This window comes from Cololabis saira, chromosome 17, assembly GCF_033807715.1.
Source record: "Cololabis saira isolate AMF1-May2022 chromosome 17, fColSai1.1, whole genome shotgun sequence".
NCBI lineage: Eukaryota > Metazoa > Chordata > Actinopteri > Beloniformes > Belonidae > Cololabis > Cololabis saira.
This window is the reverse complement of record NC_084603.1, coordinates 23,238,679-23,258,429: the sequence shown is the minus strand read 5'-3', so window position 1 is coordinate 23,258,429 and position 19,751 is coordinate 23,238,679. Positions and strand designations below refer to the sequence as shown.

Here is a 19,751-nt window from a genome sequence, read left to right as displayed (position 1 = left end):
TGCGCACTCTTGTCACACGCGTATCCATCCATTCATCATGCTTTCTCTGTTCGGACACTCATGGTCGTCTTTATTATATTTCAAAATCAAGAGCATCCGTCTCTTTGTGATCCCGTCCCCTCACCTGAGTTCATGGGTCTTCCCCAACACCCATCTGCCACTAACATACAGGAAGTCACTTGATATTCCACCCGCCTCTTTAATCCCAGGACACCCCCTGTGCAATTAAAGTTCTCCTGTTCAATAGGGAAGCAAATGAGGCCCACCTGTGACCAGGTCTTGTTTGAAGAGCATCAGGGATAAAGGACCTAACAAGGTGAGAGCGCGCCACAAAACTTATAGTCCTGTCAGGCAATTAGGCGGACACTCCTGGGACCACAGTGCGCCACACACACACTGACACACACACATAATGCATACACACACCCATGTACTTGTGGGTGGGTGAGGCAATTATGCCACAAATTACAACCTGGCTAATCGTCTCAACAAATGTCACATCTGAGTGAGATCTGGGCTTGGTTGGTTTGTGAGCTGCCTCCCTCTCTTGCTCCCTCTCGGGCCTCTCTGAATTTATTGATAAGGCCCTGAACTGAGTTGTATATCAGATGTGTCCTCGCTAACATAAATAAAAGTTCAAGAGGAAATTTAACAAGTAAGAGAAGACCGTGAGAGAAATTATTTCAAATGTAACCTATTGTACAAAATCTTAAATGACCTCACTGGATATACGATTAAATGGACTTGTTGTTTTTGCAACTTCTCCCCACAGAATCGTGACTGATTGCTCCTGCGCTTTCTCTGATTCGTTATAAATACACTGCAGTCGTATTTATTTTTCATCACATGGCTCTGGTATTACTATATGCAATAACATGGTTTCCATTGTAAGACTCACTTGGCTCTCAGAATCGCAGCGGTTCATCGGATTACCATAGATTGCACCATAGATTGCACGGGCGTTTCATTCAGCTAAACTCAGTGGCTTGTGTGGCCTGTGAGGATGGTTTCACAACACTTAAGACTTCTCGTTCACCCAGTGGGATCCCAGCCAGGCCATAAATCAGAGTCTGAAATGACCCTTCTAACCCTGGCCACATTAACACATGCACTGGTCATTTAGAAGTGTTCTTCGATAGACTCCTATACCTTGTGCTTCACCGAGGGCCCAGGAGGGAAAGGAGAGGTGAGAAAATATTTTCACTCCACATCCAAGGAGCTTTGGCTCGGACATCAATAAAAGACGCTTTAACCCATGCCAGAATGCTGATTGCCTGTCGGTGTGTGGCGAGCCCATAAAAAACCTGACTTGTCATTAGTGCATTTCACTTGATTGTGTTCACTGTGTTTTCGGGTTGCATCTGTTGGCTGATCATCAAAATGACCATTATGTACTCTAATTCCCTGACCCTGTTTTTATTTCCCCAAAGAGTCATAATGTAGAGCAGCAGACATCTGCGGAAAGCAGACCTGAAATACGACTTTTATTTGTCTGTTGCCTCTCATACAGATTGGGTAAGACCAGTGGTTTGTGTGTATGTGTGCACATGTGCTCAGCGGTGTGTTCGTGTAACCATGTGCATGCACATGCATCGCCTATTGAGAGACAATTTATGTCAGAGCAAGAGATAGAATATATTTCCCAGGCAATGCATTCACTTCATAAAAGAATCACATTACTCTCGGAGTTCTCCCAGTCTCTTTCTCAGATGCTTTACTCGGGCGCTTTTACATACTCTTCCTACTACAGCAAAACCAAAAGTTAAGAAACAATAAACACAAGAAATTGAGTGCCCACGCAATCATAAAGTAGCCCCTTTATGTTTACTGTTATGAAAGCAATTAAGCACAATTCCTCTCCTAAAAAGATAAGCTTAATTTTCATAGTCCACAGCAGAGGTAGCGCTATAGCATCCATTACATTTGAGTTGGTTAAGATTCTCCATGAGCACGGTGCAAATTGGTCCTTGGTGAAAAGCAGAGCAATTAAGACAAGGCCCCTCTCTCTCTGCCTTACTTCTTAAATATCTACAGAAGTTTGTGCTGGTGTTTTGGCACGCACAGAGACAAAAGGAGGTTGTTTAATTGTTTTTTAATGGGATATCAAGTCGTCGCTGCCATTAGATGTTGGCAATGGAGGGCAAAGGGGGATAGAGGGAAAGAATGAACTGCAATTAGGTTTGATTAAAGCTATCCTTCTCAATAATCAGCTGTTCTGACAGGACAGGGGGACCCTGGTGGCCGCCGAGATGGAGGAAGGTGTTGAGTGATATTAAGGCCAATGAAGGGGATATTAACATGGCTAATTAAAGCTCTTCCAAAGTCGGGAGAGGAGGCTCTCAGTGGACCACACTGGATGAAATAATCGGCCAAGGCAGCTATCAGTTGGAGGAGAGAGAGAGAGAGAGAGAAAGGAGTGCAGGAAGGGGTGGGGTGTAGTCCATCGTGGGAGAGGGGGGGGGGGGGGGGGGGGGTAACGGGAGGCGTAAAGGAAAACTATGAAGTGTGAAGAAAGACAAAGAGGAAGACATCGACAGCCATATAGAAAAAGACTTCCAGGGCAGCCTCAGAAACCTTGACATCAAGCCCATCTGTCTGCATGCCCGAAGTCTGCCAGTATAACTAAGACCTGACACGGGCTTTTATCTCCAACAGCTCGTCATACAGGTCCACAAATCAACGTTAAAACAATCCCGCTCATGCCTCGGTCTAAGGCAATTAATACAGTTCTCCTGTAGTACCTCCATGCTTGCCCACTGCCGAAGCTACTAATCATGCCATAATGATTTCTCTCCCTCTGGTCAAAGGGGAAATAGATTGTCTCTTTAGTAATGCAGCAGGCTCTGCGCCTTCCACTCCCTGGCTTCACAGACCCGGTAATTGAGGAGAAAAAGGCCGACTTTGGCACTTTGACTGATTTGAGGGCTGCTAGACCCTCTTATCTTTACTCTGATCATTTTAGGCTGACACTCAAAGGAAGACCCATCGCCCTAATTCGAGCTCACCCTCTACCATCATCAAACAGAGGGGGAATAGAGAAAAAGAAAAAAGAAAAGAAAAAGAAGAGAGAGAGAGAGGAAAAACAAACATGCGAGGTGAGGAAGGCCCTCTCTCATTTAAATGGCCAACTTAATTGCCGGGTTGATGTCACTCATGCATAAATGTCCACCCTTTTGATTTGAGTGAAGAGGGCAAATAAGGATAATGTTGTATTATTAAGAAGTGGAGGCTTTCTATCCTGTCTTTTTTTTTTTATCCATTCACTAGATTTTTTTTTATATCTTAACAAGCTGAAAAAAATGTAAGTTATGTCGGAGCTCGTTGGAATTTTTTGTCAATCCGAGATTTTTTTTCAAATTACTTCCTGGCGAGCATATTTTTTTCGTCAATAGTACACCTTGTTCTTATTGTTCAAAGGAGCTTTCCCATATTTACTTAGGCTGTTACACAATACACTGACAGATGGCCACAGTATCTGTAAGAGGCAGGTATTGACAACTCTAAGCTCCTGATTGGTGCCCCAGCACTAATGACTAGCATGCAGTGTCCACAGCCGGCAGCCATGACAGTGAGGTCATCCGTTGCAAGGCGGTGAGTATCGATCACCACCCAGCTCCAGCCCATCAGGCCCCAGCTGCCTCCCAGACTCAATGGGCCCCTGTTACAAGAGCCCTGTAAGAAACGGCTCCCAACACCAGACTACAATCTGCTGACACCAGATCTCTACGCTGAGATAGTAGTACACGGGTCAATAGCGTATCGGATTTCCAAAACGCCAGGGTCTTAATGTCAAGCCTCCTGCCTTCCCTACCTACTGCTCCAGTTATTAGGCACTTCACTGAACTGCATTCAGATCCTTGTTGTGACAAGGCAGAGCAGGTAAAACGAGAAATAGAGACACTTATAGATCTTAATCTTCCCAAACACTTATTTATACAGCTGAGTGGGCTCAGATATGTATGCCAGTTAAGTCTCTGGGAGGCCGAACTGAGCCGCGTGGCCATTTCTGTCGTATTCCGGTTTGCCACTGTCTTCTCTCGTCAAGCAGGGCTGTTTTTCTCGCCTTAGCTGAAGTAAACCACAGCACATTAACAATATTTGCTCTACCCCTGTACAAGCGCCGAGGGACCAGACCCACAGATCCTATCACTTCTTTATCAGGGAACAAGTGCCTCACTATCCAACCTTATTGGGTTTGGAAGATTAACCCCTTCCACTCACGGGCTCTGCCCGCCTCCTCCGAGAGCAGCAAGGCAGATGTCACTGTGATTATTATTGTTCCGACATCAAATATCCCAACTACATGTCTCGGAGAATTTATTGGGTATTTCCAAGGCCTTTCCTGTTTTTATTTCTTTATATTTTTTTCAGCTACTATTGTCAGTTCATTTTGTTGTTTCATATTTCATGTTTTTGTTGGCGGTATGTGTGTTGCGAGGGTGTCACAAATAATTTATTGGCTTCCCTTGCAACGTAAGATGTAGCTGTGTCCCTCCATTCATCCCTTTTTACCCTCTCCTCCACCATCCCCCTTTCTCTCTAATGGGCAGAATGGCATTGACATTATTTCACTTGAGGATCCCTCACTCTGTCAATCCCTCTTCATTTAGTCCATGGCTACAGGACTCATTATGGTATCTCTTCTTCCTTCACTCTCCCTCACACTCTCACTCATTCTCCTCACCTCCTGTCTCACTTGCTCTCCAGCTATCTCCCCCTCACTTTCTCTACACTGTTACTTTCTTACTTAAGAGAATCGCTCGTCTTCACAAATGGTTTCACGTCAAGCCTACTCGCAGCTAGCCCCCACTGATTCCCTTCAGGCTTTGGCACAGGTTTACTGTAACAGATTAGACGAAGACTTGGAGCTCTTGCTAACTATCCATCACTTGCTAACAGTGGACTAAGGCTGTGTGCTTTATGCAGCTTTTAGCTCCAGCATGCCACGTACTGCATGTTTAGCCCCAAGCTTTCTCTCTGCCTCTCCCATCCCCTCGTATCAAGATACCGCTGAGGCTGTGTACTATTGCACGCTGTTCTTTATTTTAGTCTGAATACAGCTTTACTCTACCAGGACTTTGAACGCAATATAATAAGACACAAAACATAAATAATTCTATGTTGTTTTGTGTTGCACGGCCACGATGCTACAGCCGAGCAAACATCATCTGCATCCAGTCTGGGATTCTTAAATACTTGTGAATTCCCCTTAAAAGACCATGCAATGAGTATCAGTGATAATGACTAGGACAGTGTTGATGCAAGAAGGAGGGGGTTGTTGATGCTAGAAAAATAATCACGCGCTCCAACAAAACAGCCCTCAGGAACATTTCCTCTGCTCACCAGCTGGACCTCGTGGAGGTATCTTCAGGTTATTTTTTGAGAAGAAATATGGTGCTTTGATTACTGGTCAGCACTGGAGCTTGGGGCCTTGAGGAAATACCAGTCAGCACCTCCCTGCACTAGTGAGATGGAAGATAAGCATATGTTGGAATAACCGGCCCGGGTGAATAGTGGTATTTAGGGTGTTGGACGTGGGGTTCTGGAAGGCCCCAGAGTCGACTCACAATGAGAGCTATACAGCGCCGGCGCTCTCCTGTGGCACCTTGGAGTGATCAGACCCAGGCGAGACGCAGGGGGAACACCGCTGTAAACCGAGGGCCAACAGGGGGGCTGTGACCATTTACTGTACAGACATCTTGCTGGACTCAGCATGCCAGCGAAGGGCTGATTTGCATGTGTGTGTGTGTAAGTGAGTGTGTGAGTGTTTAGGTCAGTGAGTCAGTGGTTTTGTTGTCTGCCCATGCATGCTCAGATTTATGCCAGTGTATTTCTACATCATATTATTACTAATGTATAATACATACACCTAAAGTGGCTGTCAGGGCTGGTCAGTCATCATGAAACATGAGGCAGCCACTCTGACGTTGCCACCACATTAACGCATTCTCAGAAGATTTGAAAAAAAAAAAAAAAACACCCAGTGTGGACTGTCATGTAGGTGGGGGGGTGGGGGGGGTGAATAGAGACAGAAAGACAGAGGATGGGTCGGTGCTTAAAGCTAACAGGTAACCTTTCTGTGCACCTAGGACAAAGGGAGGGAGAAAAAGAAAATGTCAAATTAAGAGAGGCCAGGCAGAGAGACGTGGCTGCCATATTTGTGTGAAAGCCCAGTGCTGTTGGCAGCAGAGATGGCTGCTTTCTGATTCATCTGGGGCCGTATGGCAAAGCTTTGTCAGTCTGTGCGAGGTATAAATAATTCAGGGTGAGAGATGGCAATTACAGGGCCCTGCACAACCAAAATGAATATTTTATAAGGACTAAAACTGCCCTGGAATGAATCACACACATGGAGTCTCACACACACACACACACACACACACACACACACACACACAAATGTAAGTGAATGTGTCCACACCCACATGTGCAACCAAACACACGCACAAAGGTAGCAGTATAAACCCTTCCTATAGCCGTTGTATTGTTGACAATATAACCATTACATTATATCGACCCTTGCTTCTGTGGGTTAATCATTTTTTAATATTTTTGTGAGAGGGTATGTTTTTTCTCGTGATTAGTTAAGAGGTGTTATTCTGTAGTTGTGTTTTTATTTTCCTATTCTGCTATCATAAAGGCAGCATATATTACCACCCAAATACACCTGTTTATGCATTTAATAAACTATTCACTAACACTATATGAAAGAAAAATCTAAATGAAAGTAAAAAGTGCAAATATAGAGTAAAAAGCGATAGGAAAACAGTCCCCAGAGATCCTGAGGCTCTACTTTTGACCCTGTAAATATGATCTTTGTGTGTGAGCAAAGTGAGGGAGGGGGGTGAAATGCTAATGGGAAAAGATTAAACCCAAAAGCCGCCTGGAGCATTTACCTCTAAAAGGTTTTGTCTGTCAGGTTTCCTGCAAAACTCTGTCTTTATAATTCTCAAACAAAAAATAACATTGTTCCAAAGTCCTGAGGAGCGCAGTGGCTTGGTTGAATGGGCATTGTGCGGGCCTTGCTAATGATACCTTAGCTTTTGTGAGAGGGAGGCCAGGTAGGTCTGTGACATCAGCACCACACAAGTGCTCCTCTGTCCGGATGTTTAGGGAAGGATTTCGCTTGTGGTGGGAAAAGGGTATAGAGAATAAACAGGTCCTGCTTTTGTACCAGCATTCTGATCCCCACTTCCTGAGACAGAAGTATCACAAAAGAAAAAAAAAAAGGCTTTTTTTTTATCATTACTTTTTTCTAATAATGAGGATCTGATATAAAATATTAGCATCAGACTCTGCAGGAACTGCCTCAGCAGAGAATGATGTAATTCCAGGAATGTCTTTTTTTTCCCCCTCTTCCTTTTTTATATCAGTGGGAGTGTGGGCGTTTTGTCAGTCCAAAGGGAAGATGGCATCCCTCTGAGGGAGGAGAGACCCCAAGCATGAAGACACACAGAACGCATGTGTTGGAAAAAGTGACAGCGAGGCAAATGCTAAGAGAAAGCTGCTTCCTTACCGAACCGCGCACTGTTAGCGATACAGCTAGCTGTTGTGAAGGCAGCTGACAAAACCATAGCGTGGCATGTCTCGCCCCGTTTGTGAATTTTCAAAGAGTGTGATTTGCAAATAACATGAGTCTCTGGGCATAGACTGGGCATGTAAGTACGGTGAATAAAGCCCCCCTGCTCTGCCGAGGGAAACCCTTACTTGTCAGCTCAGTTCTTTGTCAGGAACCTGACAGATAAATAGACAGTGTTTTGCCGCTCACTCCTCCTGCCTTATGTACACAGAGGCGTGTGTCTGCTTCCACATACAGGTTGACTTGCTGTAGGGGAGGAATTTGTTGAAAGACACCCCACCGCTTCTCGGGGCAATGACTGAAAATATTGTGGGCCACTTCAGACAGCCTCAAACAACAAACAATGGGGGATGATGTGTAACCAGATAAAACACAGATCGGATAGCTGGGTCTAAGCACCACTACAGGGCTTATTTTTCATGCAAATTACTACTAATGAGCTTCCTGAAATCTGACTAATTATATCAAAGTGATTTCTTTAATTAGTTTGTAATAAGTCCTCGCATAAACATCATAGTAAACAGATTAAGCTATATAAAAATATCAATTTGTCACACTTATATAAGATACTGTGCAGTTGAGGCTAATCTAGCTTTTCCAAGTGCCAGAGCAAACATTTATTACAGAATTAAATATGTACTTAGAGAATGTTTGGTAATATTAAGAGAGCACATCTTTTGCACATTTGTCATGGGTTCTCCACATTCATTTGTCTAACATAGAGGGAAGAAGCTTTTGAAAGATTAACATAATGGTGAGTGTAACGACTCCATGAATATAAGTGGTGAGAAAGACTCTAGTTAATAATTTAACACTACGATATAAAATTCCGTAATTAAAAGTCATGAAATATTTTAACTTTCTGGCTCGACTAGAGCTGGTCTTATTTTAATCTGACATCAGAGATTACTCTTGTGAGTGACTGGAAATACTGCCTGTCAAATCCAAATACCTATTTGTAAAATAACAGATGACTTCAGAAAAGATAAGAAATTGAATTTATCTACCACTTTGCACCTCTTGTTAATCCAACAAAATTTCCTCAAAGCCCTAAAGAGTAAAAAATATCTAATATAGTAGCAGTCACAAGAGAACTGGAAAGACTACCGATCTTTCTGATACCCTCAATCTGCACGAGATGGATTAAACATTCAATTTGTTACTCGCCAGACCACCACCTAGGCTCACCACTTACCATACAAATGGAAAACACGCTAGTAATCTATTAGCCTGCCTGGCCTGACACTGTATTATGTTGTATTTGTATTATATTTACTTCAGGGAAATTACGATTCAAGTCATATTTATCTTCATGTGGAAATGTGTGTCTAAATGGAAATCACCTATAGTGCGAGGGTGGATGCAGAGCAATACTAATGTGATCCATGAACCGTGCGATTTAGTCACCCTCTATGGATGCACTATGGGCTGATTCTACATATCAAACATGCACTCCCCCTGTTAAAGCCCGTACCCAGAGCCTCCGATGCTGTTTGATAATTATTACGCTTACATTACAACGCAAGACCTTGCCTGTGGAGCCGGAAAAGCACACTCCTCCCTCCCTTCCCCATAAACACACACATGCATGTGCAAACACACGCGCACACACACCCTTTGTCATATACAGTAGTAAACAGCTTCCCAGTAAGCTGTTTGCACTTCACTGCCCGCTTTAGGAAATAAAAACAAAGAGTAAATTGGGGGTTTTGCGTCTCAGTGAATAAATAAGGTTGTTTTACTCACCGAATCCATTACCTTTTAAAACATGTGCCTAATGCGTTGAGCCCTTTCATTCTACAAACAAAGCCTAAATTAGGAATTAAATACATCCGTATTTAGATAACGGCATTAGCTTTCTGACATCAATGTAAAAAAGTTGGACTCCATCCATATCATTCCCATGCCTCCATTGTTACGTTAAATTGCAATATTAATCCTGGCTAAAACCAAGGTACTGCAGCTTTTATGCAGTACACTTGAATTATGCTATTGAAGTAATTGATAGTGATTCAGTCATTGAGGGTACTAATCCCATGATTCAGTTCATCTCTCTCAGTGCCATTTACCTCCAGATGTTTAGAGTTTGGGGTAATCAATAAAGAGGGAATAAAGATTGGCATTCACAATACTCCCCTTGACAAGCTCCAGCCGAATGTTTGTCAAGCAAATTAAACACACTTAGACTTTTCACCTGCTCCTACAACGACACCACATATGGCCGTGAAGTTAAAAATAAGAAACTGTGCATACATTACCATGCATAATGCACAGCTCCCTCCATTTAATATGCAAATTTTGTAAAATATTACTGAATACCTTCTGTTCGGAATGAATAAATTTGAATTGCAATTAGAATAATCTTGTATAATTAATGAAAACTGTCAATTTTGGTTCCGAAGTAATTTGATTAGCATGTTGATAGGACACTTATCAAGTTCAGTAAACTGTTAGATTAAGAAGATGAAAAAAAAAGATTCTAAGGATATTTTTCTCAACGGCTCTGACATTTTCCCTTGGCATTGTAAACAAAGACAGTAGCTGGCAAACTTCCTGATTCGAGGGGCGAGAAAGGGAGGGTGCAACAGAGAAAGAGAAATAGAGACGAGGACAGAGATAGAGAGCCTCTTGAGATAATCTGTGAATCTCAGTCCACAGATGAAAAGGAGTCTATCGTCAAGGCTCCTGAGTGAGCTACTCATCTCTGCCCTCTGCTCTCCAGCTAAGCCCAAGTTTATGGGATTTATCTTGTGAACCATTTGTAGTTTTCACATCACATGATGAGTTAAAAACAGCACACAGCCTTTCTGAATGTTTCCAGGCTATAAATGTAGGGTTCTCAGCTAAAACGCACAGACAACTGATCCCAGCCTGCAATTCATCTGAGAGTAGCTATCTATTAACGATCAACAAATTGATGTACGCCATTGTTGCATTGTATAAAACAGAACCATCTGTACTGTCTACAGCTGAACAGAGCTAGTGACCTCCTTTTCCCCTCTCTTTCTCTGCTCATTAGCTATCCCGAACCTCTTTCTCTCCTGCCTTTAGTTTTCAAACCCCCAAATGAGACCTAAATAGCTTGCAATACAGGTTAGCTCGAGGAAGAAGGGGGGGTGCAAACATCTGTCGCGCTAGGTATCCGCATGCAGCTCGGGGTATCTCCTGCGAGGAACTTTGGGGATGTTTAATTCATAAATGCTGTCATCCATGTAAACCTCCTGATTTCATAATGACTAACTCTTGGTGGTTTAATTAATTTAATAATGCCTTTCAGAAGCCATAAATGAAAGGGTCTCTGAAGTGTTGCATTAATTAGCCAGCACCGATGCTACCCCCTGTCAGACTGGTGGCTGTCAAAAGCGGGGCAAAGCAGAGGATGGGCGCAGCTGACGTCCTGAGTTCGGAGGTCATGCCAATCATGCTCCTCACCACACTTAATGAGTCATAATTTGTGTCTAGTAAACACATGTATTAGGGTCAACCTGTGGTCATGTCCGTAATTCTCTCGCCTTGCAAGGCTACATGAAAATAAGCGGCGGGATGACAAGGTAGTTACATTCTCAGTAATAAGCTGTGGCATGGTCACATTATGTTCCTACTTGTATTTACACGGCAACCCCCTCTGACACCGCAATCTATCACTGCTTCCCCTTTACTTTATATGAGGCTAAAGTTGTGACTCTTGGCATACTTTCGCTTTAATTACAACATTATGGCTTAGTTGCACATAAGGTTACAACAAAGAATAAATCAAACTTCATTAAAAGCCTCAGTAACTCGGTCTCACAAAATCATCACAGAACCAACCAGATTATATTCCAGACTAACTCCGCGCATCTCATGAAGAGGCTGTTTTCCTTTTACATATTTCATAAATATGAACCAGGGTGGTTTGTGTCTGTGCCTGTCCATTTATTACCATAAAAATCAGCTGACTGAAGTATCTCACTATCTGTGGAGGCAATTAACTGTTTTGAGAGAATGCGTAATACGGGACTTTGTAATGGTATCATTTGGAGTCGAGGCACAGATGCGCTGTGCGGAGCCATACTGTAATTAGAGAGAAACGCTGTACAGGTTTTCCACTAATTAGCAAATTATGCTGAAAATAGCATCAAGCTAATTAACAGTTATTATGGCATTTTTGAAAGTATGACTTTAATTAGCAAAGTCCTGACGCAGGCAATTTCAAACTCGTCTCTGAGAAGATGAGGGGAAAAAAGCAAGAAAAAAAAAGATGGAAAAAACATGGGGCATGATCAAGAAGATACCCAGATTATTATGATGCTGTCAAAAACTAAAGGAAGGGCAGAAAAAAACAGGGGACAGAAAGAGAGACTGAGTGAGTGAATGAGAGGAGGAGGAAGAGGTGGAGGATGGAAGAGGGCCGGGAGGGGGGTAATGCTTTTGTGTGTTGTGTCTGAATCTCCATCCAAATGAGGGGACATGTGTGCTGCACCACGTTGCCAAGAGGAGCCCTGAGCCGTGTGCCCAGTGTCAGGTGGCAGCGGCTCACCCCTCAGCTACCAGGCGAAGACGAGAGTGAGCTCAGCTGGTGCCCACAGCCACTCACTTATTCTACTCCGCTGCACATTAAAGGAGCCCTCGAGTGGAGCCAAGCAACGCCAGCCAGCCAACCTGACAACAACACTCCACCTCCTCCTCATTTCCAGCAGTTCCTCTTAGCACTTCCAGGGACCCACCTCCAGGCTAATGGTGGCAATAGGTAAACTTGGATTCTCTCCGTTAAAGGAGCCAAATATCATTTCGAAAATGCCACGAGGAATCTTTTCTGTTTGTTGAAATGTCATTCATTTCTGTAAATGAATTGTTGATATGATTGACAACAGAGTACTTGGGCACTATTTGATGGAAAGTTTGTTGTTAAAGGCACCTGTTCAGACCCTGTTAAAGGGAGGGAGTGACACCAGTGGATGTGGGGAAGCAACTAAAAGAGGAGTGGAAGAGATGGCGGAAGGAGAGAGGAAAGAAGGAGAGGGGTGGACTGAAGGGTCTTTGAAGGCCCAGTGTGTGAGAGAGAACAGAAGTGTGCCTAGCCCCAGGCAGCCTACAGCTCAGGCCCATTAGCTAGACTGACCTTGCCCGCGCCTTTGTCTTTGTGCTCTCCTCCCGCTGCTTCCCCTTCTCAAGCATTCCCTTTTTGTTGTCTGCGAGCGAGATTGGGAAGGGGGCCATATCTTTCAGCTTTCTAACCCCCCCATCTCGCCCACTGGTCCCACTCCTCCTATTCCCCCCACCACATCCCCCATGCCTAGCCTGGAGCTTGTATCCCAGAGGGCTCAGTACAGTGACACGCCTAGCCGGTGGCCACCTCTGCCCCGACAAGAACTTGGCTGGAGTGGTCAGTGCCCCCGAAGACCCCCAGAGAAAATACTACATATTAGGGAGCCCAAATCATGGTGTTGCAGGCCTCACGTACATGCACCCACTCTGGGCAGCCTGCCTCTTTATTGCCTGCCTCTCATTTGAGAGGATGGAGACTGGCTGCCAAGTTTTGACACCGCCACATATGGCCTCCTCCATCAATCGGACTAATCAAGCATCAAGGGGAGGCAGGACCAGCTTAATTGCCAGCCAGATATAGCTGCTCTCACTTGACGTGCAACCTGAAATAGAAACAGGTCTAAGGAGACATGACAGAAGATAAATGAATATGGCCATTGTTCTATTAATTGTGCAAAAATGCATTTCTTTACACTCCGGTCCTTTACCCGCGGTGAACACAAATAACAGCTAATGCAACTGATGTGGTTATTTCAACATGACAAATCAACACCATTGCAAATATTACCTTATCATAGCATCATCCACTCATTAAAATGTGGATTATGTTCACATTTGTAATGTTTGATACCTCAGGTTAGAGAAGAGTACAGTAAGTTGTTAGGCTTTTTTTTTTCTTCCCCCATGCAGGCAGTAGAGCTCTGCTCCTCCAGAGTCCTTGAGGCATTCTGTCTGCCTCTGCTTGCCTCTCTCAACTTCCTGTTTCCCTACACCCCCCACTGGGGTAGCAGCCACGGAATAACTTAGCACATGGAATGAGGAGGCGAGATCAACAGCGGCGATCCATTCATCTTGAGTTTCTCCTGTCACTCTCTCTTTCCGTTTGTAAACACTGAGGGTCTGTGGTCAGAATGGCCTTTTGTCCACTGTGTTTTTCTGCATCCCTCTCTTATTCACTTCAAAGGTAACAAGTGACAGATGTCTGTCTTCTCTGCGGTCTTGAACAGTGAGGCTCTGCGATAGCATCTGGGCTGAATGTCAAACTGTGAATCTACCCTGAGAACGCACTGTGGTTATGCCAAGCTCATTGTTATTAATGTCAGGGACACTGCCTACAGAAGTATTTAAGATGCTCCCTGTAGTTCACAGCAGGGTGTGCTGTGGGGGGTGTAGGGGTGGGGGGGGGCTAGGAAGTAGGGGCATGTACGTAGAAATGATGGACAAAGATTATTAGACAGATACTAAAATAGAGAATTTGCAACAAAGGCCAAAGTGAATGGATGAATAGCATAATTAGATCTATATCAAGATTTCCTGGTGGGCATGCAACTTCCCAAAGTGTCTGGCTCTGCGTGAATCAATTTAGCCACAGGAGGTGATTAAAAAGAATAAAAAAAGAATTGTATTATTTCTAAATTAGAAGTTTAGCTGGATTAAATAGTTGCTTGGAAATTGCGGGAACTGAAACGAGTGGCAAAGGTGGCGGCGTTCTGAGCTTGTAATCACAGCACGGCACAGTGTTTACTTAACTTTGTCTGCTGCTGCCTGCTTTTGGTATTTACATGTTTAATTGAGAAGTGTGCTGCCGGTTTCTCCTGCCCATCTGCTGAGTCCCTTCCTCTTATCAGACTCATTCCTCAAACTGACAGCTCTTCCTTTCTGCATATCTCTCTTTCACTCCCGTGCCACTACACTGCTAACTCCTCTCCCTACCTCCCCCTTTCCCTCTTCAATCTGCGGAAGCTGTATATGAGTAATGACAACGCGTTTTCTGTCAAATCAAACCAATAAGTAGCAGCATGCGCGGACAGACTTGCAACAAAACCGTGGCCAAGGGCGTCACGTCACGGATCTCTCTGTTGTGTGGTCCAGGTTTTATTTTTTTTATTTTTTTCCCAGTCCCACATCTAAATCACACGGCTGTCAGATGCAACATGTGTGTCATTGTGTCCCCATCAGCGTGTTTCATTGTACACACTACCACCTTTGAAGAGCCTCCTCTTATCAGTGGAGTGTCAGAAAGCCCCCAGCACCACCACCTCCTTCCCCACTGGCTTTCTAAATGCTTTTCTATTAAGAGCAGTGTTGTGTCCCCCTGATAGCAGCAGCTTCGCCACTTCATCATTCATAATCCCAATGGGCATCAATGGAGTCTATAGCCCCACCACACCAAAGGCTTTGTCATTCAGCGCAAATGAAAACAACCGAAATGAGAGTGAGAATCTAAGGAATCCACTGAATGAGACAAGGAAATGGGCCAATAGGCCAAAACACTCCAGTCATGAATAGTCCACTCCACAGCGAGGCACTGGTGGCACCTCACGTGTTTGGAGTGGGCTTTTTACTCTACCTGCAGGACATAAAAACATATGAAGGTGTACAATGGTGCTACTTCTGTGGCCTATCTGTTAAACGCCTCGCTATTTTAGATATATGCGTGGCATGTCAGAGGAAAACAATAACTTCTGAGAGGCAGACGAGTGCTCTGCCAAATCAAGCCATGGGAGCCGGATCAAAGCGCAAGCAGGAAATACATCCACCATGCTACATTATACGGACAACGTAAACTAACTTTTACAAGCTAAAAAAAAAAAAAAAGAAAGAAAGAAGAAGTCCAAACTGATGTTCCCGCCCTTCGCAGCATGCAGAAGTCCCGCTGGGGGCCACAATGTGATCAGCAGCATCCCCACCACGTCTCCTCATTATTGAGTAAATAGGTTTGGGCATGTCCTCAGTAAACAAAGCCAAGACTGACAGTTAAGGGAGTGAGGGGAGTGGGAGGCAGCCTCGTTCCCAATTAGAGTCGCCTCAGGCAAAACTTTAAAGAGGAGATCAATCCTACAGATCGCTAAACTGATCCTGTCACAGGCTGGGGATATTTAAACCGTGGTGCTGAGCAGAGCAGTGCAGGGCAGTTCTCAGTACTGTTTGACTGTGTGTGCTAATGACTTGGGGGTAGGCTCTCTCACCAGGACACCCACCCCACAGCGAGGCGGCCGTGATTGACGGGTGAGATCGGACCTCAGCTGCAGTTCTCGGCACAGTAGGGGCCAGATGGGGAAATAGTGATTTGCGTTTTTTAGTATGCAGCTCCTGCACTTACGAATATTCCCTAATTGTCTCCTTTACTTACCTGTAAGGCCATTTTCCATCACAGATGCAGAGTATATTTCAATGAATGTTTTGATTTATTTTTTTTCTCACCTTACACCTTCGTAGCGGATTTATTAAAATGTGCCAGTGGGGCTCATTCCTGTCCATCTAATCCAGGTTAAAAAAATAAATAAAAGAAGGAAAACTTAATAGGCTAACATGATGTGAATGAAGCAGGTGAGTTGTTGACACAAAAATGTAATTGCATCGTCAGGTTATGACACCAAGCTGAAGCTGTGGAGACAGAATCCTTGACTACAAGTGGTATAAGCTGGCATACTCCAACTCCCAGGCACGTGAGGGTGTAATGCGTAATGAGCGACCAAGATCCCTGCAAATGCAGAGGAACTGAACATTTAAATCAGCGGCTGATACATTATGTATATCACAGAGGTTCATGTGCAGGAATTAACCATGATCGTAAAAGCCAAAGAGAAAACAACATACTCAAGCCGTCCCTAAATGGCTGTGAAGTAATGCAAAACAAATTCATTCTTCATGCCATCAAAGATAAAGAAAATCTTAAAAGGTTTGGTTTTGCTTGTCTGCATCTCTCATTGAGAGTCATTCACTTTCAACTTTATTTGCGGATTATTGCAAATCCCCGGTACAAATCATATCATGAAATCATGTAGCTGGGACATTGGATGTGTTCTGCTAATGCTCAAAGAAGATCCCCTGAGGGAGCCATTGAGTGGGAGAGGAGGAAAAGAAAGAGTAAGGAAGGAGAGAAGGGGAGAGAGAGAGAGAGAGGTGGAGAGCGGGTTACAGGATGGGGAAGAGAGCGAAGGGCGGGAAAGAAAGGCAAGAAAGGAGGGGAGGGCGGCAGTAGTCAAGCTGCACTTTATCCTGACAGATCTCCTTTACACACTAATTTCCTTGTTAAAGAAGAGAAAATGGCACTCAATCCGGAGAAATCCTTTTCTCCTGGAGCAGGCCTGTCAGCTGAGGGATGAGTGGATACAAGCAGAGCTTTCCTCCTCAGGCGAGCTCCCCCTGGCACACAGCAGCGCGGCTACCGCTCACAGCACAGCTCTCTATCTATAGCCATAATTAATACACCATTGGAATATAATGAACCATACCATGATACATGAATTTTAGTGGGTGCCGTCGACAGCTTTCATTTAACCGCTTGTTGGGAATCAAATGTGAAGTGAACTCATTTTTTGATCATATTAACAAATTGTGCGCAAGAATTACATGCTTAGTTTGCTTTTTATAAACATTCCCCATGACGAAACAGAATATAGCCATGCCGGCTATTTTGCAGGCAGGGCATATCGCTCCTTGAAACATATTTATCTCTGAATTCATAATTCAGCAAAGTGTAATAGATTGGACCTTAAAAGGGGAGAAGGGAAATGCATCTTTTATTTTAAGTCAGGGGTGTTAGCTATCCGCCCGGGATGTTCTCATCTCCCAAGATTACTATTCGGGTGTGTGTCAAGACTACTTTTCAGAAATCTCTGTAACAATTCAGATGCGATCGATAAGGAGTGACAGTTTATTCTAAGGCTTAGCACTGGCCAAGAAAAGAACGACTGAAGCATCAAGTTTAGAGGAATGAATTTGTTTTGTATTTGATTTTTCCATTAAATTTATCACCACTTTAACTCTCCCTTTTCCCCTTCTCCTTCTCACTCCTTTCCTCTCACTTTCCCCCTCACTCTGTCACTCACATCGACAACAAGGCTGTAAACGGCTGTCAATTTCTCATCTGTGATTCCCATGTCTTCATTTTCATCCATTTTGATTGCTTCACACCCTACGTGTATGATGCTTTTAGTGCTCATCGGTGACCTTGTGAGATGATGGGGAAAATTATAAAATAAATTTTCAGTGGCAGACTGAGGCTGCCCTTTATAACACTTCATCATATCTGCTGCAGATGGAAAATAGTTGAGAAACATTTTCTTACAAAATAGCCTAATGCTGGTTTGGCACAAAATCATATGGTAAATCTATTACCACTTTGTCAAGAGAAACCACATGAGGTTTCCCACAGTGCAGCAGCAGCAGGCAAAGTGGGAAATTGTAACCCTGAAAGTGCTGTCCGATTTCTCTTATTAGAGCGTCTTCAAAATCGTCTCCCCTTCTTAGATTTAAGGGTCATTGAGAAAGCCAATCAGAGGGACAGGCCGGTCAGGAAGCTAGCGGCGAGAACAGGACAGGAACCAGCTGATGAAATTCATCCATACTTCTCACTTATGATGACATGATTGATTTTCCCTCAGAGTGCTCAAATGTAGGATTGTCTTCCTACCCCCATCTCCTCCTCCATCCCGCCTCAATCTGCCCACCCACCCGCCACGCCAACAGCTAATGGATAAAGCCTCTGTCTGTCTCAGGCATGGCGGAGAGTTGACGAGTGGAAGAGCAACTGCAACGAATGAAGGGTGAAATCTGAGAGTGCAATTTTCCGTCTGTCAATCTCCCTTCGAGAGAACAAGTTGACCACCAATCAGGGGAGTCGATTCGGAGCTGGCGGTTGATGGGAGCACCCTGAGTGACAGCATCATGTCACTACATTAACAGAGCAATGAAAGACATAAAAAAGGAATTTTTTTGAAGGGCCAAGCCAGTTACTTGATTTCTCGGTGTGATCCGGAGGGCCGGGGCCATACTGTTCTGCCTTAACAAACGAACAAACGCGCAGGTTAATGCATAACATATCATTCCATAATTCATGCTTCTGAATTTGGTAGACTCCTATCATCCACTAGGTGCTTCAAAATACAACCAATTAAACTTTACTTAATTATTAAAGGTAGAAAGTGAGGGAGAAACATGCCTTAAAAACTCTTGCTTGCAGTCAATTATGATAAAACTTTAATGAGGCTGGATAGAGAGCCATAAAAACTGATAGCCCCTCTGTCATGAATTATATATCCATATCGATTTTGTTTCTTTGCTATAAGAATTGCAGGTAATCGTATGTTACCACATGTAAAGTGCACTTCCACAGCGAGGATAAATATTAACCATCAAATATATATGAGGTGTGTGTGCATTTATGACCAAGCTCATGTAGAGAAAGAAGAGCAAAGATGTCGAGGCGAGGGCCATTGGGAATGGATGAAGGGTGCCATTTCTGACAGTATGAGAGACCCTTAGCGGTGCTGCTTTGATATGTTACCTAGTTAGCGTCACAGAGAGAGGAATAAATAGTTCTTTATTATTTGTGGTTGCCATCATGTCTCTCCTAATAGACAGGCTATACTGAGTTTAAACCACATTATCCTCTGCGAGACCATCACAATTACTCTTGAGAGCTGGGTCTGATGTGTGGATCAGGCAGGTCGCCCATGTCTTAATGAACACAAACAATGTGAAATGGAGGAGGAAACAGTGGGGGGAAAGATAATAGCAGGGGAGGGCTTGTTTTAATAGAGACAGCACTAAGTTGTTTACTATGATCTATGTGAAGTCTGAGAATGTTGAAACCCTCAATTTTAGTTCGCTGTGATCTTTTTCCATGATCCTATTAACCAATCAATCCGCACCCTTTGCTCTGCATTTCCCAACGAGCGGCGGCAGGCACAAATCCTGTTTACAGCAACTCCCGGAGACCTGTGTGCCTTGCTGTCGTCGTTACGCACTTCTCCGCGCGGCTGGACACCCGTGGAGGTTAAAGGGCACCAAAATGGATCACTGTGACACCCGGCGCCGGCGTTATCCCCAGCACAAATGGCTCAGAGCTGGATTAATTGATAAACTGCCGCTTCACTTCATTAGTCAGACAGACCGGGCTTAACGAACGAACACAGAG

General features: G+C 44.0%; 1 protein-coding gene across 9 annotated transcripts in view; it reads right to left on the bottom strand.

The window, feature by feature from the left end:
- Positions 1-19,751, bottom strand: part of ebf3b (EBF transcription factor 3b) — a 67,234-nt gene that overhangs the window by 27,884 nt on the left and 19,599 nt on the right. The gene's annotated exons all lie outside the window — the stretch shown is intronic.